Below are 27,568 nucleotides of genomic sequence, written 5' to 3'. Positions count from 1 at the left end.
TGAATAAATAATTGGAAATTAATGGTAGACACTATTGAATTTACTGAAGTAAACAAGTTTTTTTTGTGCTAATTGCTAAATTCTGACATATCATAAATATTTTGTATTCACATTAACATTCAGATTTATTATCTTCCATTTGAGGGCTTAAACTTATAAAAATAAATACTAAATCATATGTGTCCTGAATTACTGTTTCAGTGTTGAACATATAAATGCATGTTCACAGTGTTTTTATATGTGTATAGACTTAATTTTATCTAATGTTAAAAAACAAATAACTTTTTGATTTGCTGTCTTAAAAAAATCTTTGTAATCTTGCATCAGCATGTGGGCTTCTGGTAGTTGTTTATTTTTCCCCAGCTCTAACAAATTTTGTTTAATCGTGTATTAATAAAATTCTTGGCTACAAGTTAATTAATTATTGGGGATCTTCACGAATGGTTCAAGAATAACTTTTCTTAAGTAGATATTTTGCACCAAATGTTTGGAATTGGATAGAAGCAAATTTTCTACATGAAAAAAATCACCTTTCCCAAAAGGAAATACAAAAATGTACAACACATTTTATTAAGCAGTATGTTAATTTTGCCAAAATCTCATTGTTTTTGATCAAACTTCAGTCAAATCTCATTATTGGTGGAAGGCTAATTACTCCTACAATGCAAAATGTATCTTGTCTCTTATGTACATACATTTTATTCTTTAGAATTTTATCATATAGGATTTATTAAATGCAAAACTAAGAAAACTTGAACTTCTGAAACATTTTATGTATACAGTACATGCACATATTTTTACTAGGCACATAAATCTTTGTTTTAGCTGGAGCTTATATTCAATTATTTTGAAGACTCCATAATGATTTTTGAAAATATTTGATAACTTTCCATGAGGAAAAAGTATTAATATAAACAATATGGTCTAAATGTCTTGTTATGATCATTAGTAAACCTTTTGCTTTTTAAGGTAAATGGATAATTTGAATGAGTTAAATTCACTCTCCTAGGTTTATATTGGCCCTTAAGTGGTTAAGTTTAATAACATTTACTATGATGGAGAATATTTTTATTTGCAGAGAATAAGACTTTCTGTTTCAAAATGCTTAGTAATTGTTAATATCATAAAATTATTTCAAACTCACTTTTCCTAAGGAGAAGAAAGTTACCTGTTATAGTTAAAACTTTATGTTCTTCACATATAGTTTTGTCTACCATATTTTTATTTCCTGGAGAAAATTTATTTTGAGAAAAGCTATTTCTTCTCCTAAATGTAAAAGGATATAAGCATATGGAATAGACATGTAGGTAGAATGTTCAAGAATCTATTAAAATACCTACTGTTACTCAGAATATAGCAGTGCAAAACTTTCTTTAAAACAAAGAAGTTTAGAGATCTACAGGCCAGTGAAACATAGTTGGAAGAAACCAGAGTTTAGCCACAGACAGCCTAGGTTCTAATGCCAGCTCAGCCACCTACTAGCTTTGTGACTGTGGGTAAGTTACCAACTTTTTCTGAGAGTCTATTTTCTTACTTTTGTGGTGTGGCCATGTTTATATTGATATAAACAAATGTTTAACAAAGTACCTGATATATATTGGTGCCCAAAAAATGGTAACAAAAGTATCAAATAAGTGGGAAGTAAAATATTGTAGAAATTATCATATGTTATACATATATGTATGTGTGTGTGTGTGTGTATACACACACACATTTACAAAGATGTCCTGGAAGCTACATTTAAATTTCTAATTAGCTAGGATTTTGTTTTACTGTTCTCTCGACTGCTATTGTATTTTCTATTCAGTTATCTGAAGGTGTTTCTTCACTACTCTGTGGCAATAAACATAGGTTAATAAATCTACTTTTGAGGATGAGCCTTATCATCATCATCAGTCTGTAGAGCTGATACTTAAAGATTAGATTTCAGCAACTATTTACAATCATTAAATGTAAATCTAGGAGGCTAGCCTCCAGTGCTTAGACTGAACTAGCTGAAACACTAATGAAGGTGATGATTGTGGTGGTGCTATCAGGAACTTTCTACTCCCTTTGTGCATAACTTTTGTTGCCGTCATCTACTTTACAGTGTCATCCTTTATTAATTGTGTTTTATGAAAATATATTAGGATCAGAATAAGTGTCAGCAGTATGATTTATAATATCATTATATAGATTATATACAAGCTCTGGTACTTTGTGGAGGGAAGTTACAGAAAGAGAGAAAGGAAAAAAAAGCTGGGTTATTCCTCAGACAAAGAGAGAAAACAAACATTTTTCGTTGTGTCAGTCTCTAATTATTTATCTTTTTCTTTAACATGGCCATTATATTTCACCCGATTATAGGTTCTTTCTCTATTAATTCATTTTTCAGATATTTTATTTCCTCTTCTTCAATTAATGACATTTACCCCAGGGACATAATCCCTACTTTAGGGTGAAAATTATAATGACAAAATAGAAGGACACAGTTGCCTCTTACTCTAAACAAACAGCTCCAATCATACTAAGGAGATGAAGCGGGAGAGAATCATTTGCAAATTACAAGTATCATAATTTATTAATATGATTTTATTACCATGATATTACAGAATGAATGTATTGTTAAAACCTGTGCATTTCATAAGAATTAACAGATATGAGTCTTTCTGGGTTTGGTTCTAATAAATTAAAGCTTTCTGCAATGTATGAATTTTTTTTTTCTGCCAGATGAAGCAATTCTGGATACTCTCCACAGAAGAAAAAAGACCCTGTGGCTAGATTTAAAATATGCAAAGCATTTTTATCTCTTCATTGGAAAAGTCCCATTCCAGTGGGGAAAAAAAATTATTGAGCTTTGAAAATCCCTTCCTACTGGGTGATATTCCTCTTCATAAATGAATACTGCATTTGATGCTTTAACAGATGTATTTTAGTTAGGAAAAAAGCCTTCAAAACAAAGTTACTCCACTTAGTTAAGTGGTCTTCAGTAAGTAATGCTCTATTCAATATTCAGTCCTCCCTCCCTTTGGGATATTTATGACTTTTCCTTAATAATGAAACTATAGGAAGCTACTTGAAGAGGACATTCTACTCAGATAATAAATTTTCATCTGAAAAACTTCAAACTTAAATTCTTTTTTCATCTTTTATCTCTTTTATTTATTTAAATTTGGGTCATCCAATTCAACGATGCAACAACTGTTGATTACTATTAATATCTACCAGGTATAGAACTTCACAGCTAAGATGCTGTGAAAGATAAAGGTAAACAAGGGCCCAGCTGCAATGGCTCATACCTGTAACCCTGGCAATTTGGGAGGCCGAGGTGGGAAGATCACTGGAGGGTGGGAGTTTGAGGCTAGCTTGGGCAATATAGTGAGACCCTGTTTCTATTAAAAGAAAAAGATAAAGAATAAAGGTATTATTTGGATGTCATTGTCTCACACTCACTATAGGAAATATTTTAATACTTTTTTACACCATCACATAGTAGTCTGGTTAAGATGATAAAAGCAGTGAAGGAACATGTCAGTATACACTTGTCTAAATCCACAGAATGTACAATACTAAGAGTGAACCCTAACGTTAACTATAGACCCTAATATAAACTATGGCTGTGTTGGCTTGGATTCACCTGTCACAGATGTTCACTCTAGAATGAGGTGTTGATAGTGGCTGTTTGTGTATGGGGGGAAGGAATATATGGGAAGTCTCTGTATTTTCTGATAAATTTTGTTGTGAACCTAGAACTCTAAAAATTAAAACATATTAAAAAAAACTGAAGGAATACATGTGACAAAATATTATTACCACATTTACAAAGTGAATGTCATGTACTTTTATGAAAGAATCCCCTTCTTAATAGTTCTACAACATTCACATTTATCTTTGAAATGTAGAACTAGAAGGAGCATTTGATACCATTTGTAGCACTCACTCTTGTTACATGACACTGGAACTCAAAGAGATCAAGGAGTCATATACCAATGGAGTATCCTACTCCCAATTCTTTCTACTGTGTCTTGCATTTGTAACCACTGAAACAAAAGTTTATTTCGATTATTGTTGGCATTACTTGATAACACTATATTCCACTTCTGCAAATTGATGCTAGTGGAAGATCGTGTATTATTTTGATTTATATACTGAATTATGTAATTTTTAAACCCATTTGATAATGGAAGCTAGTGACACTCAGGTGAGTTTCTCTCTTTTTTTATTTTCTATGCCTGGAAGCTTGTAAAAAAACTATTTACAAAATTTTTCTAGTAACCACTTTGTCACCAACCAAGGCCATAGAAGAATTATAGAAAGAATTCTTTTTGTGTCAGTAACAGCAATAGTTTAAGAAATACAATATTGTTGCTTTGGGACATTTTTTCAATTTTATGAAAACCATTTTCTTGGCTACAAAGTGAATTGCTAGAGCTGCTTCAATTTCTTTTTGTTCTTGGGACAGTCAGCTAAACCTATTTTGTGTTGTCATTTCAAACTTTCTTCAATATTATATTTTTAAATCATGTGAACAATTTGTATGGATTTATAGTCAATTCAGTAAATTGTTCAAGATGTAAAATAATATCACAAGAAAATAAAAACTTGTCAATACTACCTGAAATATAAAAACCATAAATATATATAACATAAGGCATTTTAGGTTAACTAATGGAGATATCTCACAGATCCTTTTTAGATAATTTCCAAACTCAAAGCATATATAAACAGGCTTCTATTAGACATCTGAATTTATCAGTATGTTACCTGAAATTAAAAGCTTCAGAAGATGCACCATGATCACCTACTAAAATTAAAGCTTTGGTCAATTTATTTGGGGTCTATATTATTTTCCATATTATTAGAAGAATCTCTTAGGCAAGTCTCATGAAACTTCAGGCACTCAGCACTCCTCAGGAAAGGGAAAGATCCTGATACCAACTTTAGATTGATTCACATGAAGCACATCAAGTCTGCATTGGGAAACCTTTCTTTTTCCCTGCCTGAGTTACTCTATGCTACCATATTTCCTTTTAGTTTCTGAGGCCTCTCCTCAGCAATGGTACATTCGCCTTTGAATGTACCATTCTTTATCCCCACTCTTTTTTATCAAAATGGAGTTGCTGAGAAACCTATTTTTAAAAGGCCTGGTTACTTCAATTCACAGTAAATTATTAGTAGCTGCTAAGAGATTGATAAGTTTTTAAATTATATGTGTTTGAGCAGATCACAGTGTCTTAACCCATGGCTAACATCCAGCTAAAGCACCTCTAAAGATATGTGAAAAAAAGTATTTTTATAGGTAGGTCAAGCTTTTTTGCATTTTTCAGATCACTCCATACTCTGAGCCTTAGAGGATAGATTGGTACCTGTTTATTTCCAGAAACCCATCCGTGGTTATGCTGACAGATTAAATGATGTGAGATCTCTTTTAGCTTAGGTATGTTGGTAGCTTTATTATCTTTTACTATAATCTTAAACTTGTAAAAGTGCTTTTCTTCCCATTTTTAGATAACTGAATATATATTAATCCATTTGTCTTTTTGATACCATTTTTTTTAAACAGCTGTGATTTAGCTTCTGAAATTTTTGACCATTAGTTTTTAATCAAGTAGGCAATCTTCTAGTTAAAAAAGAAAAAAGAAAAATTTTTAATTTGTTTATGAACTACTAATAAGCAATGGATCTTTAATTTTATTTTATTATTTGGCCTTATTTTTATCTAAAAGCAACAAGTAGTAAGTGGTTGAAACTTGAAGGTGAAAAAAAGAACCAATTGTTTCTATGAATTTCTTAGTATTCTTAGAATAGGGACTGACAGAAATGGAAAAAGCCCAGAAATGGAATTAAACACCCATAAGAGGATTGGAAACCTGAGGGGTTGGAAGAGGAAGAAATTAAAATAACAAGAAACCCTTAATATCGTTGCACAATTATTATATCACAGGAGTAAGTTTAGGAAACTTTGTGTATTTATGTCATTTACTTTATCAAAATAATCTTTTGAGGAAGGTGATATCTTAATTTTAATGTTAAACTGGAATTTAGAATGAGATATGGGTGTAGGAAAGACATGGTTGCTTTGAGATGCCCAGATTAACTTCTGCGTTGAGGATTATTTTGGGTTTTTGCTCCTGAGATTGACATCAAACATGAATTGGAGAACCAATGTGAAATAATCCACATCTGATTCCTAATAAATTCATAATAAATATTTTAATCTTATTGCAATTATGATTGGGAAAGATAATTGATAGGTCATATCAGGACTCAGGGTTTAAGGGAATCATGATAATATGGTCAATATAGGATTGCCCCTGCTAGGTTGAGGGGCAGAAGACTCACGGCACAGTCTCATCTGAGAGGATAGTTAAGGGAGTACATCATCATCATCACCATCATCATCATCATACTTATCATTATCATTTTCATAGAACAGAGGAGGAAAAGAAGAAAGAAAAAATCATTTATTCTACTATGTTTACATTAGTTATCTATTACTGCGTAACAAATTACGGAAACTTGGTAAGACAAAACAATGCTTATAATCTCATAGTTTCTATAGGTCAGCTTGCTGTGTCTTCTGCTTCAGAGTTTCTTATGAAACTGCAATCAAAGTGTTACACAGAGATGTGGTCTCATCAGAAGGCTCAGTTAGGGAGGATTTACATCTAAGCTCACTCATGGGGCTGTTGGCAGGATTCTGTCCCTTGCACGTTATAGGATAGAAGACCATAGCTCTCTACTAATTTTTCATCTCAGTTCTTTGTCATGTGGGCCTTTCTACAGGGAAGTTCACTGTATGACCACCAGTTTCTCTTAGAGCTAGTGAATAAGAGAGTGAGAGAAGGCACTCACAAAATGGAAGTCAGACCTCTTGTCACCCAATCTCAGAAATGGCATCCCATTACTTTTGGTATATTCTATTTATTAGAAGCTACTAATTAAATCCAGCCTACACTCAGGGAATGGGACTAGAAAAAAGAGTGAATACCAGATGGTAGGAATAAGTAGAGGAAGAGGTAGGGGCTGCCTATCACAATATTATAGACTTTGTATGTATATTATTCCCACACATTATTTTCTAAAGGGCAAATTCTGATGGCAGATTTGAAATATCAGTGATGTTCCTATATGGACAGCTTCTATATTCTGGCTTAAACCATGTGAGAATGAATTATTAATGTGACACATTACGGTCATTGTCTTGATCCTCATTTCACCTCCAGTTAATAGTAGGCTGTAGCTGACTGGAGGAGTCCCTTAGGCAGAAATTAAAGACAAAGCTTAAATAAACTGCCAAATGTTTCACAAGTAAAATAAGACAAAGCTGGGATTTGAATATATTTTTTCATCATTTGCTTTCTCCACACCACCATTCTGGAGTAAGTTGAGTAAGGAAAGAGTCCACAAGTATCCAAGAAAGGACAGGTGGCTTTTTTTTTTCTTTTTTTTTTAGTCAATGTCTCGGTTACTGCGACCTCCACCTCCTGGGTTCAAGCATTTCTCCTACCTCAGTCTCCTGAGTGTCTGGGATTTCAGGCCCCTGCCACCACACCTGGCTAATCTTTGGTATTTTTAATAGAGACAGGGTTTTGCCATATTGGCCAGGTTGGTCACGAACTCCTGACCTCAGGTGATCCACCTGCCTTGGCCTCCCAAAGTGCTGGAATTACAGGCATGAGAGCCACTGCACTCAACCAGGATGGGTGTTTAACAGCAACAACAGATTTTAAAAATGCAATGTAAGGTGAAGGGTCAGAAATATCTAACCATTCAATGTGTGAGATTCAGAAGGCCAGGCTCGGGAGCAGGGTAGTCTTATTCTGAGAATTTGACTTAGTTGATCTATGATTGTTTATTAACTGGGAAAAGTTGTGCACCCCAAAGTACACTTTACAATATCTGGAAACATTGTTAGTTGTCACATTGTACCATTGGATAAAGGCCAAGGATGCTGCTAAACAATGCCCTCTGCAAGTTTAGTGTCCTGTTCCTTTTCCACAACAAAGTGTTATCCATCCCCAAATACAAATGATAAGTCAAGAAACCTATACCAGGACAAAATCTAAGATTATTTTAGGCAATTCTGGTGTGTTCTTTTGGTTTAGATCTGCTATCCTGGTTGGCAGTAGCAAACCTCACGGTCCTTTTCTTTAGGCTACTCCTTGCTATCTTGAGCATCTCATTCATTAGTACCCAGCTTTTCATGTCATTAGTTTGCCATTTTGCTTTTGGCTACCATTCTAGAAGAGTCCTTCAACAAAAGCCAGAAACTTATTCCAAGCATTCTTTACAGTTTTTGCCTAGTGTCTGGAAGAGGCTTCATGATATAGTAATGTAAGCCAAATCTTTTATTTAAGGATTCTTCAGTACAGTAGCTCTTTAATAAAAGCTCTTTCAAGAAATTGCGTATAGCTGTCTAGCATTGCCTGGGAAATACAGTTGAATATTGTGTATACACACCTTTGTATATGCATATACACCTTTGTTTGTGCATACACACCTTTGTATATGCATATACACCTTTGTGTATATCACCAATAGGATTATTATCGTAGTGACTTTGTTCTTTGTCACCAAGGTGCACTAAGTGTTGACTGGTGTTAACTATGTTTAGAATGAGTTCTAGTATTGCCTCAAGTATTCCCCTCTAGAGTTTCTTGGCCAGAAAAGGGGCTCCAAAGTACTTGGAAACAGTTGCCAGTTCTTTATGCTTGCAGTGGCACTCAAGAGCAATTATAAAATCTGTTTCTAGGATACTATGCTGTCTCCCATCACTCACTGTGGCTAACTCATTGTGTCAGTGAATTTATCAAGGGTTATGTTAAAGAAAATAAAACAAATAAAGCTAGTTCCATTAGTCTTAAAGTTTGCCTCATTTATTTATTACTTAATTTTACTGAGGACTCAATTAGGGGAGCTAGATATAAATTAAGTAGGAGAAAACTCAGATGGAACCAGAAATATGACTTGATGTAACTTGATTGTTAATAGTATCAACAATAACAACCTATAGTCTATTAAAAAATCTATTTTCTCAGTCAACAGTCATTAAAACCTATGCAAAAAGAATCAGAATTAGACTTGCTTAGTTTGAAGAAAAATGTAGGCTGTATTGTATAATCTGCTCTGTTCTTCAGGGGGAAAAAAACAAACACTGATAGGAAGGATTCTATTTTGCTACTTTGCTTATAAATTATATATGAGATAATGATAAAACTGATGATTCAATCTAGTAATTCAAGGTTCTAAATATAAGTAAAAAGTTATCTAAATCCTGAATAAGTGGATTCGTAACCTTTATTTTTATTGCCTATGACATATTATTCTTATTAATAGAGAATAAAAGCTAAGATTTATTAGTGATTCTTGATAATAACTTATTTAAAATGTGAGAGTAGCCTTATAATATTTTTTTCTTTATTATTTTCCCTTAATATTATTTTAGTAGTAAAACAACTGATGTTTTGAGCTTACTGGCTCAGATTTTAATTTACTGATAATAAAGGACACTAATGATTATATTTGCATACTCAAATTATTATCAGTGTTCATATAAACCCTATTAACTCAAAATAGTCACAATTTAAATTGAGTAGACATATATTAGCTCAATCATCATTAAACATTATTAAAATGAGTTAGTAGAAAAATATCAGTTTAGCAATCACTTATTGATGGCAAACTTCTATCTATGGTTAAATAATTTTGTTTAAATTTTTTAAAAATTAAATTTATAGCAGATTTGCAAAATTAGAAAACATTAAAGAAAGGAGAAATAAAAATCACTAATACTACTACAAAACAGCAACTATTAATATTTTGGTATTTATGTTATGTTTTAAATACAAACAAATTTTATTATTAATATGATTGTTTGTGTTTCTTTTACTTACAAACATGAACGCTTTCCTATATTATGATTAACAATTTGTAAGTACTGTTTTAGGAATACATTATATCATGTAGATTAACATAAAGTTTTTAACCTTTCCAGTACTTTCAGATATTTGGTTTTTTCCCAAGTTTTGGGTGTAAATTTTCATTATTTATGATAATGTCTCAAAATAGAATTTTCTTTAACATTTTTTGGGGATTTATTTTACATATGTACAAGTCAGTGTTTTTAAGTATATTTAGAGAGTTGTGCAACCATCACTAATATCTAAATGTAGAATTTTTTATCAAGAAAACAATGCCTATTAATGGTAACTTTCATATTTTTTCAAACTCCTCAGCCTCAAGGCAACCACTTTTTAAAATAAATTTTATTTATTTATGTGCTTTTTGAGACAGAGTCTCACTGTGTCACCCAGACTGTAGTTCAGTGGCATGAGCTCAGCTCACTGCAACCTCTGCCTCCCAGGTTCAGGCAATTGTGCTTCAGCCACCTGAGTAGCTGGGAATACAGGTGCGTGCCAATCACACTAGGCTGTTTTGTATTTTGAGTAGAGACTGGGTTTTGCCATGTTGGCCAGGCTGGTCTCTAACTCCTGCCCTCAAATGATCCACTGGCCTTGGCTTCCGAAAGTGCTGGGATTACAGGGGTGAGCCACTGTGTCCTGCCTAATTTCTGTCTCTACAGACCAGCCTACGCTGGACATTTCATATAAATGAAATCATATGATATGTTGTCCTTTGTGACTGGCTTCTTTCACTTAGCATAATGTTCTATTTTGTAGCATATATCAGTACTTCATTGCTTTTATGCCAAATAATCTTCAATTCTATTGCTATAAGACATTTATGGATTTATTATTTTATGGACATTTGAGTTATTTCCACTTTTTTGACTATTACAACTAAAGCTGCTAGGATCATTGACGTTCAAGGTTTTGTGTGGCCATATGTTTTTATATCTCTTGGGTATATACCTAGGAGTAAACTTGACAGGTCATATGGGAACTGTTTATGTTCAAACACTGAGAGAACTTCCAGGCTGTTTTCCACACTGGCTGAAATATTTGCATTGACATCAGCAGTGTGTGAGGGTTCCATTGTCTCCACATTTTCTCCAAGACTTGTTATGATCTGTAGCCATTCTGATGAATATAAAGTGGTATCTCATTGTGGTTTCACTTTGTGTTTCCCTGATGCCTAAAGATATTGAATATCTTTTTAATGTGTTATTAGCCATTTGTATATGTATATGGAGGAATGGCTATTTAAACCTTTTGCCTATTTTATTACTTTGTCTTTTTAATATTGAGTTGCTAGAATTTTGAACACATCCTAGGTAAAACTGTTGTAAGACATGATTTGCAAAAGTTTTCTGCAAAGTTATAGTTTTTTTCACTTTTCAGAGGTGTCTTTTGAATCACAAAAGTTTTAAATATTGATGAAGTATAATTTAGCTATTTGTTTCTTTTGTTGCTTGTGCTATTTGTATCATAGCTAAGAAACCATTGCCTAATCCAAAGATACTAAGATTTAATTCCATGTTTCTTTGTAAATGCAATATTTTAGCTTTTAAATTTGGATTTATGATCCACTTTTAGTTAATTTTGCTTTATACATATGGATATCCATGTGGATTTGCATATGGATGTCTACTTATTCCATTATTGTTTGTATAAAAGACAAGTCTTTCCACTATAAAATTGTCTTGGCAAATTGTTGAAAATCATTTGATTGTAAATGTGAGGCTTTATTTATCTAAATCCTGTCTCATTGATCTGTATGTCTATTTTTATGAGTATCAGTTTTCTTGATTACTGTAGCTTTATATTTAGCTTTAACATTGGAAGTGTGAGTCTTTCAACTTTGTTCTCATTTTTCAAGATCGTATTGTTTATTTTGAGTCTTTGTATTGTCTTACAAATTTTAGGATTAGCTTGCCAATTTTGGTAAGTAAACTTGCAGACATTTTGATAGGGATTGTGAGGAATCAGTAGAAAACAACTGGGGACTATTTGTAATCTTAACAATATTAAATATTCCCATATATTAATGTGATATCTTTCTATTTATTTGAGCCTTTTAAAATTTCTCTTAGAAATGATTTTCAGTTTTCAGAGTATACATTTTATGTTTTTTTTCATTAATTGTATTTCTAAATTTCATGTCATTTATAGCCAAATTTTGTTAATTTTCTTTTTGGAGTTCATTATAAATGTGTTGAAGCACAATTTATTTTTGTATATTGATCTTCTTTCCTGCAACATTGCTGAATTTTAGTTTAAATAGATTTTTAGTGGATCCCTTAGGATTTTCTCTATACAAAATTGTCATTTGCAAATACAGAAAGTTCACGTCTTCATTTCCAACTTAGTTGCCTTTTGCTTCTCCTCTTCTTTCTTCTCTTTCTACTTCTTTTTTACCTAATTGCCTTGTTTAGAACCTTTAGTACTATATTGAACAGACATGTTTAGAAGACAAATTCTTGTCCTATTCTTATTCTAGTTTTGATCTTAAGGGGAAAATATCCAATTGTTATCCATTAAATATATGATATTAATTGTTTTTTATTTGTGGATGTCGTTTATCAGGTTAAGAAAGGTCCCTCTATTCCTAATTTGTAGAGCATTCTTATCGTGAAGGAGTGTTATATTTTATTAAATCCTGTTTTTTTGTATTTATTGAGATGATCATATGCCATTTGCCATTTATTTTGTTGATATGGTGTAATACATTAATGTATTTCTAAATGTTAAAGTTAACTAGCTTTGAGTACAAATGGACTAAATGCTATCTGGTCATGGTGATAATTCTATTTAATATTTCACTGGATCCCATTTGCTAGTATTTTGTTGAAGATTTTTGTGTCTATATTGACAAAAGATATTGGCCAGGATTTTTGTTTTTTATAATATCATTGGCTTTGGTATCATGATAACACATATTCTGGCCTCATAGAATGAATTAAGAAGTGTTTCCTCATAATCTGATTATTGGAAGTGTTTTTGAAGAATGAGAATTCTGCAAATTATTGCTAGAATTATCAAGAGAAGTCATCTGGTCTTTGGGATTTGGGGGATTAGATTTTGATTTGCAATTCAATTTCTTTCATTGTTATGGATCTGTTCATATTTTTTGTTATGTTTTAGTTGTGATAGTCTGTGTCTTTTGAAAAATTTGTTCATTTTAACTAAGTTACTTAATTTTTGGCATATAGTCATTCATGGAATTTCCTTATAATTCTTTTTTTTTTTTTTATTTCTGTGTCTACTATATCAGTAGTGGTGTCTCACATATTTCAGTCTTAATTTTAGTAATTTGATTTTTTTCCTCTTTTTGTCTTTGTCAGTCTAGCTACAGATTTGTTGAATTTGTTGATCTTTTCAGTGACCCAACTTTTGGTTTTGTTAATATTCTCTGTTGTGTCTCCTCTCTGTATTTTTAAAATTTTCATTCTAGTCTTTATTATTTCCTTGTTTCTGCTTCTTTGCTGTTCTTTTCTAGTTCTTAAGCAAGAAGACTAGGTTATTGATTTGAGATCGTTCTTCTCGTTTAATGTAGGTATCCACAGCTACAATTTTTTCTCCAATAATTACTTGAACATTATTCCCTAATTTTTGATATATAGAGCCTTCATCTTCACTCATCTCAAATTATTTTCTAATTTCTCTTGTGATTTCTTTTTTGACCCAATTGTCACTTAGGAATGTATTGTAGAATTTCCCAACATTTTTGAATTTCTGAGATTTTTTTTTTTGTTATTGATTTATAATTCAACTTAATTGTAGTCAGAGAACATACTTTGTATAATTTTAATGCCTATGAGGTTCCTTCATTTGGTAGCATATATGCTATTTGCTGGCTGATAATGCCTTTTCACATTAATTGCTCCACTCTGATACAATTACATTCTGGCAGGGATAGTTTTTGACACCAGTCTTTGAAGTTTTTTCTCACTCCAGAAGGGCTCTTCTTTGCTGTCTTTTTCCACAATTTTCTCTGACAAGTTAGCTGGCCTACCATTTAGCTTGCTGCTCTCATAAAACTGCAGGCTACTCTTACTTGCTTAAAACAAAAATCTCCATTGTTTTAGATAGCAGACTTAGACTTGAACTACATACACTCTGTTTCAAATAAAGTCAGTTTTCTGTGGGGGAGGTCTGAGGTTCTCCATTCTTATGGACTGCTTCTACCTCTGAGTAAAATCTTTGAGTTAGTACTCTGGCACTAGGCAGGATGTTAGCCTCTGGTTTGCCTCTCTTGGCATAAAGCTTCTGTCCTACCAGCAAGGTGGGGCAAGGGCAGTGAAGCCCTTGTTTCCTTGGCCTCCTCTGGATAGGGAAGTCTTTCCCCTACAAGTGTAGGATGGGTGGAGGAAGGTAGCTTTTGAGCTCTTTCTATACTCAACAGGAGTTTAAGCTCTGCAATTTAGAGTTGGAGAATATGAGAAAAGTTGGTGTCTTGCTTTTTCTAATGAGACTTTTTATTGGGAGCTAAGGGCAGAGGGGACTCCAATTTCTTGGCCACTCCTGTCCATAGTGAAGCTTCTATGAAACTGAACTGAGGTGGTAGAGGGAGCAGCAATAGTATGTGGTTTAACTGCCACAGACTCTTACTGTTCTTACCTAGATTTAGCAGATTTTCTGAAACAATTTATCTTCTTTTGGTTTATGCCCTTAGGTCAAGTTTTAGAGATTTTTTAAATTAAATAATTCTCACTAGTTATGTTGGGGGCTGAGTCTACTAGGCTGCTCACCCAACATTCTGGAAGTGGACTCCTTGACATTTACTATTAGGCTATAAATCAATGACATTGTCTAAACCCTCTGAAACAGTATTACCATTTAATTTGTATAGAAAATGTGAGATCAAGTAACTAAATCTTAGTTTAAATAATATTTTTAAGGGAGATAAATCATATTGTTTTCCACTGAAGTCAGACAGGATTTTGAAGTAGAATTTATTGCAATGCATTAAATGAGTGTACGGACATTATGTAATTGACGTTGTAGCTATAAAAATAAATTATAACAAATTTAGCCAAAAGTCAATTATAAGTATTTTGAAATTTATTTGATCTAAAATGGAAAAATGTATCTATGACTACCCTATTCCAAAATCATAGTTAAAGAATGATTTGATGTATATGACATTTTCAAAAATACAAAACTATGGAGACAGTAAAAGGATCTGTGGTTTACCAGGGGGTGGGAGGAGGGTGGTGTTAATAGATAGAGCATAGAGGAGTTTTAGGGCAGTAAAGCTACTTTGTTGGATATTATATTGGTGGACACATGTCATTATACGTTTGTCAAAACTCAAAGAATGTACAATATCAAGAATGAACCTTACTGTAAAGTACGGAGTTTAGGTGATAATGATATGTTAATGTAGATTTATCAGTTTTAACAAACATACAACTTTAGTTTGGGATTTTGATAGTGGGAGAGGCTGTGCATATATGGAAGCAAGTAATATACGGGAAATCTTTTTACTTTCCTCTCAATTTGGTTGTGAATCTCAAACTATTTGAAAAAGTTGTCTATTTAAAAATAATTTGATATATTTTTATAACATACAGTTATTCAGGGACAAATACATATATAAAGATATATGTATATACAATGTGGAATTTGGTTAGGTGTGGTAGCACATGCCTGTCATCCTAGCACTTTGGGAGGCCAAGGTGGGAGGATCACTTGAGGTCAGGAGTTTGAGACCAGCTTGGACAACATGGCAAAACCCTATCTCTACTAAAAATACAAAAATTAGCTGTCCTTGCTGACATGTGCCTGTAATCCCAGCTACTCAGTAGGCTGAGGAAGGAGAATAGCTTGAATCTGGGAGGTGAAGTTTGCAGTGAGCCAAGATTGCACACGTGCACTCCAACCTGGGCAACAGAGTAAGACTCTGTCAAAAAAAAAAAAAAAAAAAAATGGCATTTGAAGTTGTCATAATTCCTTAGGATTAGAGTTAGTAGCATTCTATTTATTCAGTGGTTAACAGTTCTTAACTGACAGAATCCTCTTCCATTCAGACTAAAAAATATTGGTATCTATAACAAAGCTCTCCTCGTGCTGCTATTGTACTATGTATATATATCCTACATGGGCATTTTTTTTCTCTTGTATTTAGTAATAGCTTTTCTGATACCTCCATAATTGTGTTAGCTTCAATTTTAAAAATCTTACAGAAAGGATAAATGAATCTTAGGGAAAATAACGAGGACAGCTTGATTTAAACATTTTTCTCCAACTAGAGAATCTTTTTTCGTTGATAAACTTGAAAAATCAAATTTTCGTTTTATTGAGGGAGATGCTGTCTCATCAAAATGGGATTTAAATATGTCTTAGGCGTATGTGCAAGTAATTCAGAGGAAACTTCAAACCATGGGGCCATGTCATCATTGTAATTGATATCTTTGGGGGAAAAATAAGGTCTTGAAATACTATTTTTCTTTACATCGACTCAAGTATCAAAGGATAAAATGAAAATTCTTTATGAAATTTAAAGATAAAATTATACTTCAAAGTATCTCAAAAGCCATGGTGGGAAATTGGAGGATCACTATGTGCTATTATGATCATCAAACGGATTTTGAAGATTAACTTCTTCAACTTTGAAAACCTAGGTTTATTCATGTTGCCATAATTCACTTCCATTTATATGTATATATTTTATGGAGATTCTACTTACATGTAATGCATACCTAAAAAGTTACAACTATGAAGGCAAATATTCTAATTTTATGTTCAGGTAATAGATGGGTGTCTGGAATAGTTTCAGTTGCCTGGGAAAATATTCTTCATGCAAAAGAGGCAGCATTTCAAGATACCTAAGAACTGCCTAATTTAGGCCACTTAGATATTAAAGTTCTTTGCATATTTAGTCATATGTTAGATATGTTTGTGGAGATTCCCCTTGTGTTTGTGTCATACTTTTTGTGTGAAATAATAGAGTCCTATGAAGTGCAGAATTCATGTCACTATAGTAAATAAGTTACAGGTTGAGATTGATAAATGATATGACCTTGTAAGGTTTAGCCTTTCTGGACTTCAGTTTTTCAACTGGTAAAATGCAGATAACTCTATAAGAAGAAATGGATAACAGTGGGCATTCATGTTTTGTTTAATACATTTCCCTACACTGGAAAGGCATCTACTTACTCAAAACAATCTTACTTACTCAAAGTGATACATATATAGATATATATGCACACATATGTTTGTACATGTAAATGTGCTTTGTGGATACATAACAAACATATCAAAATAACTCTTTATACATTAAAACTGATATGAGACTTGAAATCAGAATGGATGAATCGGCTGGTTGACTTTTCATACATTTGTTTATAGTCAGATTCCTCCCATTTGGTCTTCAGGAATTCTTCATGCTCTATTTAATCGTATTCACCATAATCAATATACCATATATAGTCTGCTAGATATCACTGGAAACATTGATTCTTATTCACTAGTCATTAGTATTAGATGGGGTATTAGGGTCAAGAATGGAGGTGAAAAAAGGACTACATTATTATGACTTAAATTTTTATGTGTATTGATGATGTACTGAAGTGTGTGTATGTGAACAATATATACAGTTATATGCCACTTAATGACATCTCTGTTAATGATGGACAACATATACAAAGGTGGTCCCATAAGATTATAATGGAGATGAAAAATTTCTATTGCCCAATTATTTCTTAGTCACCATAATGTCATAGTGCAAGACATTACTCAGATTTGTGGTGAACTATACTTTTTAATCATTATTTTAGAGTATACTTCTACTTATTAAAAAAAAAGTTAACTGTAAACAGTCTCAGGCAGGTCCTTCAAGAGGTATTCCAGAAGGCATTGTTATCATAGGAGATGATGGCTGCATGTATGTTATTACCCCTGAAGCCCTTCCAGTGGGACAAGATGTGCAGATGGAAGACAGTGACATTGATAATGCTGACTTTGTGTAGGCCCAAGCTAATATGTGTGTCCATCTTTGCTTTTAACAAAAAGTTCTAAAACAAATCAATAAATATTAAAACAGAACAAAGCTTATATAATAAGGATATAAAGCAAGAAAAATGGTTTTACAGCTGTACAATATGTTCATGTTTTAAGATATATTCTTACAAAAGAGTAAAAAAAATGTTTAGAAGTTTATAAAGGAAAAAAGTTACAGAAAACTAAGGTTAATTTGTTATTGAAGAAAGAAATATTTTTAAAAATAAATTTAGTATAGCCTAAGTGTGCAGGGTTTATAAAGTCTGTAGTGGTATACAGTAATGTCCTGGGCCTTCGCGTTTATTCAGCATTCATTCAATGACTTACCCAGAGCAAGCTTCATTTGCAATAAATGCTTCATATATGTGTACCATGTTTAATCTTTCTTTTTTGGACTTTAGGTTCTGGGGTACATGTGTAGATCATGCAGGGTTGTGGCATAGGTACATACATAGCAAGGTGGTTTGCTGCCTCCATCCTGCCGTCACCTATATCTGGCAGTTCTCCCCATGTTATCTCTCCCCGACCTCCCTACTCCCCAGTGTCCCTCCCCAGCCCTCCACGAACAGACCCCAGTATGTGAAGCTCCCCTCCCTGTGTCCATGTTATTTTGCTGTGGTTTTTCTAAGTTTAGATACGTTTAGATACACACAAACTTCCCAGTGTGTTACAAATTGCCTATTCATTACAGTAACATGCTGTACAGGTTTGAAGTCTAAGATCAACAGGCTCTATAGCATATAATCTAACTGTGTAGTAGTTTATACCATTTTGGCTTGTGTAAGTATATTTTATAATGTCCACACAACAAAAAAAATTGCCTAACAATTAGTATCTCTGTTAAACGATACATGACTATGTGTGTGTGTATATATATGCATATATATGTGTGTATACATATATGTACACATATACGTGTGTATATAATACACACACATATATTATACATATATTTTATGCATATATACATATATATGTATATATGTATATGTGTATGTATATATGTATACATGTGTATATGTGTATAATATATATTTATAATATATATGTATATATGTGTATATATACATATTATATGTATTATATATGTATATATGTATATATATACACACATATATGTATACCTATATGTGTGTATACATATATACACATATATGTATACATATATATACACACATATATGTGTGTGTGTGTATATTCATAGGACTTAAAAAATTTCTAGCAATATACATATATACACACATATGTATACATCTATATGTATTTCTAGTATACATATATACACACGGATATGTGTACACACACACACACACACACACACACACATACACATATATATGTGTGTGTGTGTATTCATTGGACTTAAAAAAATTCCTAGCAATAATATTGTGTTGACAGCTCTTGATATCACATCTGGTGTTCAAAATGTAAATGACCCATGATGATAATAACTATGTTGTTAAACAGAAAGTCTAAATGACACGGAACAATCAACCAGCCCTATGTCCTGAAAATTGCACACCTTGAAAATAGTCTTGCATTTGCAATCACATATAACCCTTGATACTGAAAACTGGTCATTTACTCAGTTCAGTGCTTTACAGACGTTCAGAGTTACTCACTCTCTAAAAGTTCTCCTAGCTATTCCAATGTGTTGACATTATGCTAGCTGTTTCAGATCACTTGTAAGCCATTCTTGTTTCCATTTAATCAGAGATGTCACAGGATTTTCTGAGATAAATGAGATTTAAGAGCTTACGTATTCCAACCTGATTATTTTTCATATAAGCTAAAGGAGATTGTTGCAGATCGTATTTCCAATAATGACTGCACCAATAACTCCCATTCCACTTGCTTTTCTTGCAACTTGACATTGAAATTTTTCCATTGAGGGAGATGGAGTCCCTATTCTCTCCGCTTAAATCTGAGCATGACTGTGACTATGGTGTGCTATGTGCTTTTTGTGGCTACATCATAAAAAGCTATATGGCTTTTAAGTGACTCTTTTTTGGGACTCATGCCTTGGAAGCCTTCAACTGACATGTAAAAAAGTTCAGCTACATTGAATCCACATGGTGGAGAGGTCATGCAGAGAGACCACATGGAAATAAGTACCTAAGGAACCCTAACTATTCCAGTCTCAATTGTGTTGAGTTTTATCACCTAGATGAGTGAAAGAACCTTCACATGTTTACATTTCCTAGCACATAACCACGTGAAGATGACTTCAAGCAGAGCAGAGACTTCAGGCTTCAGGGCAGAAATTGCTGCTTCTGCCTAGTATTGCCTATAATGCAGATTCATGAGCAATACTGATGCTTTTGCGACTCATTTTTGGGGTGGTTTATTACACAGCCATAGAAACTGGCACAGAGACACAGAGACTGTGAGTTACTTGTCCAAAATGCACAGCTGCAACAGAGCTAGTTTAGACTATATGTATTTTGATTCTGATTTAGTACTTTTCTACTTCATCATGTTTCCTTTTAAAAAATACATTAGGATTTGTTTTCAGATTTTTTTCTTAATTTTTCATAAGCCTGTTTGAAAGGAAGTGGTTATCATTTGATTTTTTCCCTTACTGCTACCATATATTCTTCTTTGTTGTTAATGAACATAGTTTTACCCTGAAAATAAAGACCAAAATACTTTCCTTTTATTCTGTTGCATAAAGTGACCTCATTTCACCAGCTGCTGGCAAAAATTTGGCTAAAAGGCTTTAATAAATAATCAGGAATGCACAGCCCCCTCATATGCATGTGGTGAGAAATTGAGTGCTCAAATTGAGGGGAAAAAAAAAAAAAAACAAAACATGACTCTCCTGTGTGCATTTGCGAATTCATTATAATCATAATACAGTATAGATTTGTTCACCAGTTAACCTTGTGAAGCATAACTTGCATTATTTCTAGCTTATTATCAGTGCTCTGAGCATTGGAATTTTTCAACCATGAGTCAAACTAAATTGGCTTTCATGATTTCAGTCTAGGTGAGTAGCAAATGAAACCATTAGAAAAAAGTCAACACATTTAAGACTCTTAGCAAAACTACATTTTGATTCAATGTTAAAGGGAATAAATAAGTTATTTGCTAAATTTTTTAACTTAGATTAAAAATAATTTGTTTTAGTTTCCTCCTTTTAAAAAAGGCAATAATCTTAATTTGTTGTATTTTTGCCAACTCTGTAAGTATGAAGGAATAAGGGAACTTGTATGTGGGGGAATTGAAAAAGTAGTGAAGAGTTTATTCTACTCCCACATTTACTTCATCATTAGAGTAGAAAAATAGCATTCTTTCCGGAAGCTCCCTTTAGGTCTTTATGAAATTTATCATGAATCCTATATTAAACTCAAGTCTAGACAACTTTCTATGTTGTGCAATCTCACAACCACCCTATGTCATAGGCCTTATCTTCATTTTAAGAATTTGTAACTCAGGCTCAGAGAATCTGCTTAGTCAGTTATCCATCTGAAATATTTATTTATTTATTAATAAATATTTTTTATTGCACTTTAGGTTCTGGGGTACATATACAGAACATGCAGGATTGTTGCATGGGTACATACATGGCAATGTGGTTTGCTGCCTCCATCCCCCTGTCTCCTATATCTGGCATTTCTCCCCATGTTATTCCTTCCCAACCTCCCTACCCCCCGCTGTCCCTTCCCTGTTCCCCCTCAACAGTGTGTGGTGCTCCCCTCCCTGTGTCCATGTGTTCTCATTGTTCAGCACCTGCCTATGAGTGAGAACATGCAGTGTTTGATTTTCTGTGCTTGTGTCAGTTTGCTGAGAATGACAGTTTCCCGATTCATCCACATCTTTGCAAAGGACATGAGCTCATCGTTTTTTATGGCTGCATAGTATCCCATGGTGCATACGTGCCACATTTTCCTTGTCCAGTCTATCATCGATGGGCATTTGGGTTGGTTCCAGGTCTTTGCTAATGTAAACTGTGCCACAGTGAACATACGTGTGCATGTGTCTTTATAATAGAATGATTTATAATCTTTTGGATACATACCCAGTAATGGGATTGCTGGATCAAATGGAATTTCTATTTCTAAGTCTTTGAGGAGTCACCCATCTGATACGTTTTAGTGTCAGAATACATATCACAGCCTCCTTTCTCTTAAATTTAGTGCTCTTTCCACCTTAACATATTGTCTCTGCTAAACAGATTAGTTTATTGAATTACTTCATTCTATGGGTCTGATAAGTATAATACTCCATAAGTTAATGTAAGTAATAATCTATTAAATAAATATATAGTCATTGTGAAGCAGTGGGTTAGGGACTGGTTTTTATACTAAGGATAGCAAAAGCTATTACCCTGAGTAGGAAGTGAAGAATGATCAGGCAGTGGGGTGTCTAGGTTTAGGAAGAAAATCTTTAATGAAAAGGAACAAATTTGATGGAATACAAAAATAGGAAGGAAAGGAAGAGAGAGTTCACTCACAAAATGAGATGTGTTAAAATACACACTTATACACACAGAAAACTCAGAACAGCTTTCACTCATCTTGCAACTTGTTCTTGGGAAATCATTATTTAAGGAAATAAATGAGAGCTTATTATTAACTCGACAAAGAAAGCTCTTTTCTACTGATATAAAAATTAAAATGCTCCCTAATCGAATTAGATAGATATTTTTCCTGCTGTAAAATACAATAAAAAGTAAAATTTTGGTTTTCTTTTAAAGAATTTGAGTACTAGAAATCGACCAATTAGACTTATGTATTAACTTTAAATTTAGCAGAGTTGACTGCTTTGAAAGGGTTTACCTTCAAGTCATTAAAAAAAACTCTACATATTTTTCTCTTATATTTCAGCCTTCTTTTAATCTGGTGTTTTGGAAAGGATACCATGGACTAAACCTGAAATTTCTTAGGATTACAAACTTATGCGTATGTCGTAGCTTCCAAGAATTTTCTCAGTAAAAGTGAGCAACCTATGACCTGTCTAGTTACTTTGTTCTACTACCAGGCCAATTTCCTTTTCTGTTTTTAAAGTAATAATATATTTGACTTTATTCTTTTTAAACAGTAAATAGTCACAAATCCAATATTAGTACTGTTTTGTGCTCTTATCAGTAGCCAATTTTATTGGTTCAACAATAGTGGGCACCTGCCATATGCCAAACATTCTTCTACATACTAAGGATGCAGCAGGAAAAAACTGGGGAAAATCTCTGCTCTCCTGGAGCTTGCATCCTAGAGGAAAAGCTGGGTAACAAATAAACAAGCTTCTCTAAAGTATAATTTGATGTCAGATAGTGATAAATGCCTAGAAGACAATCAGTTTAAGGAAAGCCATTTACAGAGTGGAAAATTTATAGCAGCTGCATTTTAGATCACATGTTCAAGAAAAGATCTCTAAGAAGTGAATTTTAGCAGATACTTGAATAAAGGAAAAAGAGCCTGCACAGATTCATGGAAAGGTAGAGGTACAGTAAGCCTGAGATGAAAGCATGTTGATGTGAACTAAGGAGACAAGTAGTTTGCCGCTCTGTGAGCTGACTGACAAGTAAATTTCTTCACATTTGTATGGATCTTGACTTTATGTCTTCTGCTTCTTAGGGCATATGTATATCTTGGAAGCAAGAATACAATCTTGATTCTCTCCAGACAGGATTGGAAGCTTTAGATTCTGTCATCTTTAACACTCTTATTCAAGACAAAATGCACATTTTCCTTGAAATTATATTATTTATGCTTTTATTTTCATTCTTCCCTTATTTTCTCATTTTTAAAAATAACTAACAAATGAAAATTGTATATATTTGAGGTATACAGTGCAATGATATATGTATATCAATGCAGTGCAATGATATATGTATTATATAATGATAACCACTATCAAATTAATTAATACTTTTATCACCATTCATGTGTATCTTAGATCCCCATAACCCATTAATCTTATAACTGCAAGTTTATGCCCTTTAATTAACATCTTTTCATCCCCCCACCCACTGATAACCACTGTTTTAGTCTCTGTGTCTATGGATTTTACTTTTTAGTGACTAATGAGAGGTAACACTTAATACATGTATACTATATGCAAGGCACTATATTAAAGTCCTTTAAGTTTATTAATTCATTTAATCTGCACCAAAACCTTATGAGGAAGTACTTTTAGTATTCCTATTTTACAGATAGGAAAACTAAGACACAAGAGAAGTTAAGAAATGTCCTTGAAAAGATATTGCTGCTTAAGGGAAGGTTTTGATTTGATTTGGATTTTAAATGCATGCAATTCTGGATCTAGAGTATGTGTTTCTAATCTCTAAACTTCCTTTTCACAATTATATTAAGGAAGTCAAATGTATGAATGTGCATTTTTTTTACTCCAAATATTTTTATGTTATTTCTTTTAGAACCACAGACAAAGATGAACCATCTAGTTTGGCAAGCTTTGGTCATTTTCTAAATTAAGAGCTGCACATCATATTTAGTTTAGTGAAACACTTTGTTATTCATGAAAGTCTACCCCAAATCAAGTATTAGGAATTTGTTCATTAATTTAAAAGTGTCCAATGCATATGGAAATATAAAGTTATTTTGGCAAACACTGTTTGCATTTTAGGATTTATTCCATCAATTTCAAGTAGAAATGTTCACCAATAAAAATGAAAAATCTCGCTCTTATTTTTAATTAGTTTATTTGTATTTTACTGCCCAAATTCCCCCTGTGGTAATGCTGAAGACACCCATTTTGCCTTTTAAATATAATTATGAGTCATAATGCAATTTTTCTTACCAATTTTTATGTATTATGTCATATTATTAGTAGATAGCTATCTTAAATAATTTTGAAATTATGTGTAATTTTATGGCATAAAGCTCATACTTAATGTAATTTTTAAGAAAAATAATATTATAATAGCATTACTCTAATACTGTCAGTGGCAAAAATCATTCATAGAGCTAGGTGGCTCACACCTGTAATCACAGGAATTTGGGAGGCTGAGGTAGGAGGATCACTTGAGCCTAGGAATGTGAGATAAGCATGAGTAACATAGTGAGACACTGTCTCTAATAAAAAAAATATTTATAATAGATAAAACACATAGAATTATGTTCTATGGTACCATGAAGTATTTCTTGGATTCTACCAAAATAAATGTAGCAGTTGCATGGTTTTATTCTTGTTATCTGTTTTATTGAACGGCAAGATTTGGGACATACATATATTTTAATTATATCTAACTACTATATATTACACAATGATTTATTTTTAAATGCAATGTTTGAAGTATTTAGAATAATAATAATTTTGGCTTTTTAGAATTAGGACTAAAAATGAGAGATCTAGATGAAGAACTACATGAAGAAGAATGTTTCTTAAAACAGAGGAGCTATTCAGTCATCTTTCTGTAACTTTCAATAATCCCTTTCAATACTCAGTTTTCTCACCCATCCCATGCTTGCACTTTTTTCTCAGTCAATTGCATTAGTCCTATGACAAATTCTTGAAGGTCCATCTTTGTTCTTTTGCTGAAAAAAAATATTCCTAATAAATTACTTTGTGAATTTAGATGTTCCATTGTTAATTGCATATACAAAGTAATAATAGATTTGTTTTATTTTAGAGCTGTTGATCAACTTTTAGTTCTTTAAGGAATCTCCACACTTTTTTCCATAGTGGTTATACTAGTTTACATTCACCAGCAGTGTAGGAGTGTTCCTGATCACTACATTCACATTAACATCTACTGTTTTTTGATTTTTTGTTTATGGCCGTTCTTGAAGGAGTAAGTTGGTATCACATTGTGGTTTTGATTTGCATTTCCCTGATTATTAGTGATGTTGAGCATTTTTTCATATGTCTGTTGGTCATTTATATATCTTCTTTTGATAATTGTCTATTCATGTCCTTAGACTACTTTTTGGTGGGACTGTTTGTTTTTTTCTTGCTGATTTATTTGGGTTCATTGTAGATTTTGGATATTATTCCATTGTCAGATGTATAGATTCTGAAGATGTTCTGAGAATGGGGAGAATAAATTTCTATTGTTTAAACTATCCAATCAGTGATATTTTTTATGGCAGTCCTAACACATTAATGCAACGTCCAAATATATTATCTAACAAATAATTACTATTGTTTATTGAAAACATCTGTTCTGTTGTAGTGATTTGCTAAACATTACAGGAAACTCAGTATATGGTATTAATTATTTGTTTAAGGTGAAATATGTAAGTTCAATTTCATGTACTTTTAAAATCTCAGGTATCAGGGAGGTAGATTGAAATAGAAACTATCCTTCCTATGTACAATCTCTGAGTTTCTTACACAATAGAACCTACTCTTTGTCGTTATTTAAGCTTTTGGTGCCCTGAGTCCATTTACTTCTGTTTTATTGTACCTATTCTGTCATTTCCCCCCTCTTTGAAGGGTTCATATTCTTCAGCCAGTTACTTCAGTGATTCACTCTAAATCTTTACAGTTGTTGCTCTTCTGACATTCCTGCTTTGCAAATCCCCAAATTTCTGCAAATCCTACAACCTTCTTGTTTTATCTTCACCCATATAGTGGCTCATATGTCACTTTAAATATTCAACCAACACTGTAATCTCATTCTCAAAAGATATCTTTGAAGCTTAGTTTATTGAGATTCCTAAGTCACTGTAACAAACTCAAATGATTATATTATAGGGAATGTGTCAGACCATACTGCACATGCCCCATTGTACACAGATGTGACTTAAGTACATATCACTAATGTGATGCATTATTGGTGACCCTGTATTGCCAGTTCTATTTATTTTATCTTTGCTAAGAGGAGCAAGCGCCATTATAGAAGATCCAATTATAGACCAAATAAAGCACAATTATTTTCTGACTATTTTGAATTATTTGATGTAGGCAATTAGTCATGAGCTTCTATACTTGGTCTCATCCACATTTCTAAATATTCCTATTTTAGACACGTATGAGGTTGGTTGGGGAGAGTGTCTGTGAGTAAAAATGGTGATAGAGACATGAGATTAGGAGATCTGATGGACTGTGATACACACTGACACCTGTGGTGGAGAAGGGGAAGGAAATTTTAGCAGAGCAAATTCGAATACATTTTTGTCAAGGCTGAGAGGGAGTCCTTGAACCAAATTTGTCATTCAAAATGTTCTGCATTAGTCAGAAATGGATCTGCCTCAGTATTTATACCACATTCAGTCTTTGGCTGGGGAGTGTGGGAGCTGAGGCTCTTCCCTGCACCCCGCCAATCTGCCCCATGGGAAAATTTAGAGAAGGAAAGTTAATGAAACTACCTACAAAGGTTATAGTTGTAATTGCTCTCAGGCCACATCCATGCTATTATGGTGACTTCCCTTTTCGCCTGCTGATCCCTAGATTGAAGAAGCTCAAAGTGGCTTGGCAGGAGTGCAGCTTCTGGTTTGGTGGGACTCTTGCTGTGGCTCTTACGCAAAAGTGTACCTGCCCTTTTTGGTAAAAAGGAGCTCCAACTTTACTGATCCCTGAGTTTCAGGGAAAGGAAGCACGAAATTCTCCAGTGTATCATTGAGAAAGACAAAGTGAGCCTCTGTTATTTTTATCTCTGCATTGGAAGAAGTGCATGCATCAGAGTAATGGCTGCATACTATGTACCTGAGGGTTTTATTAATCTGCTGTAGCATGATACCTCATCTGGCGTAGCAGCTGCCATTGGGGTTATTACTTGA

The 27,568-nt window shown here is 33.1% G+C and overlaps 1 protein-coding gene across 2 annotated transcripts in view; it reads left to right on the top strand.

Moving 5' to 3' along the window:
• The window catches only part of LRP1B (LDL receptor related protein 1B), a 1,894,725-nt gene that overhangs the window by 1,369,986 nt on the left and 497,171 nt on the right, over positions 1-27,568 (top strand). The window lies entirely within an intron of this gene.

The sequence above is a fragment of the Sapajus apella genome, unplaced genomic scaffold (genome assembly GCF_009761245.1).
Source record: "Sapajus apella isolate SASKATOON/1434 unplaced genomic scaffold, GSC_monkey_1.0 scaffold18, whole genome shotgun sequence".
NCBI lineage: Eukaryota > Metazoa > Chordata > Mammalia > Primates > Cebidae > Sapajus > Sapajus apella.
This window is presented reverse-complemented; position numbering and strand designations above follow the sequence as displayed.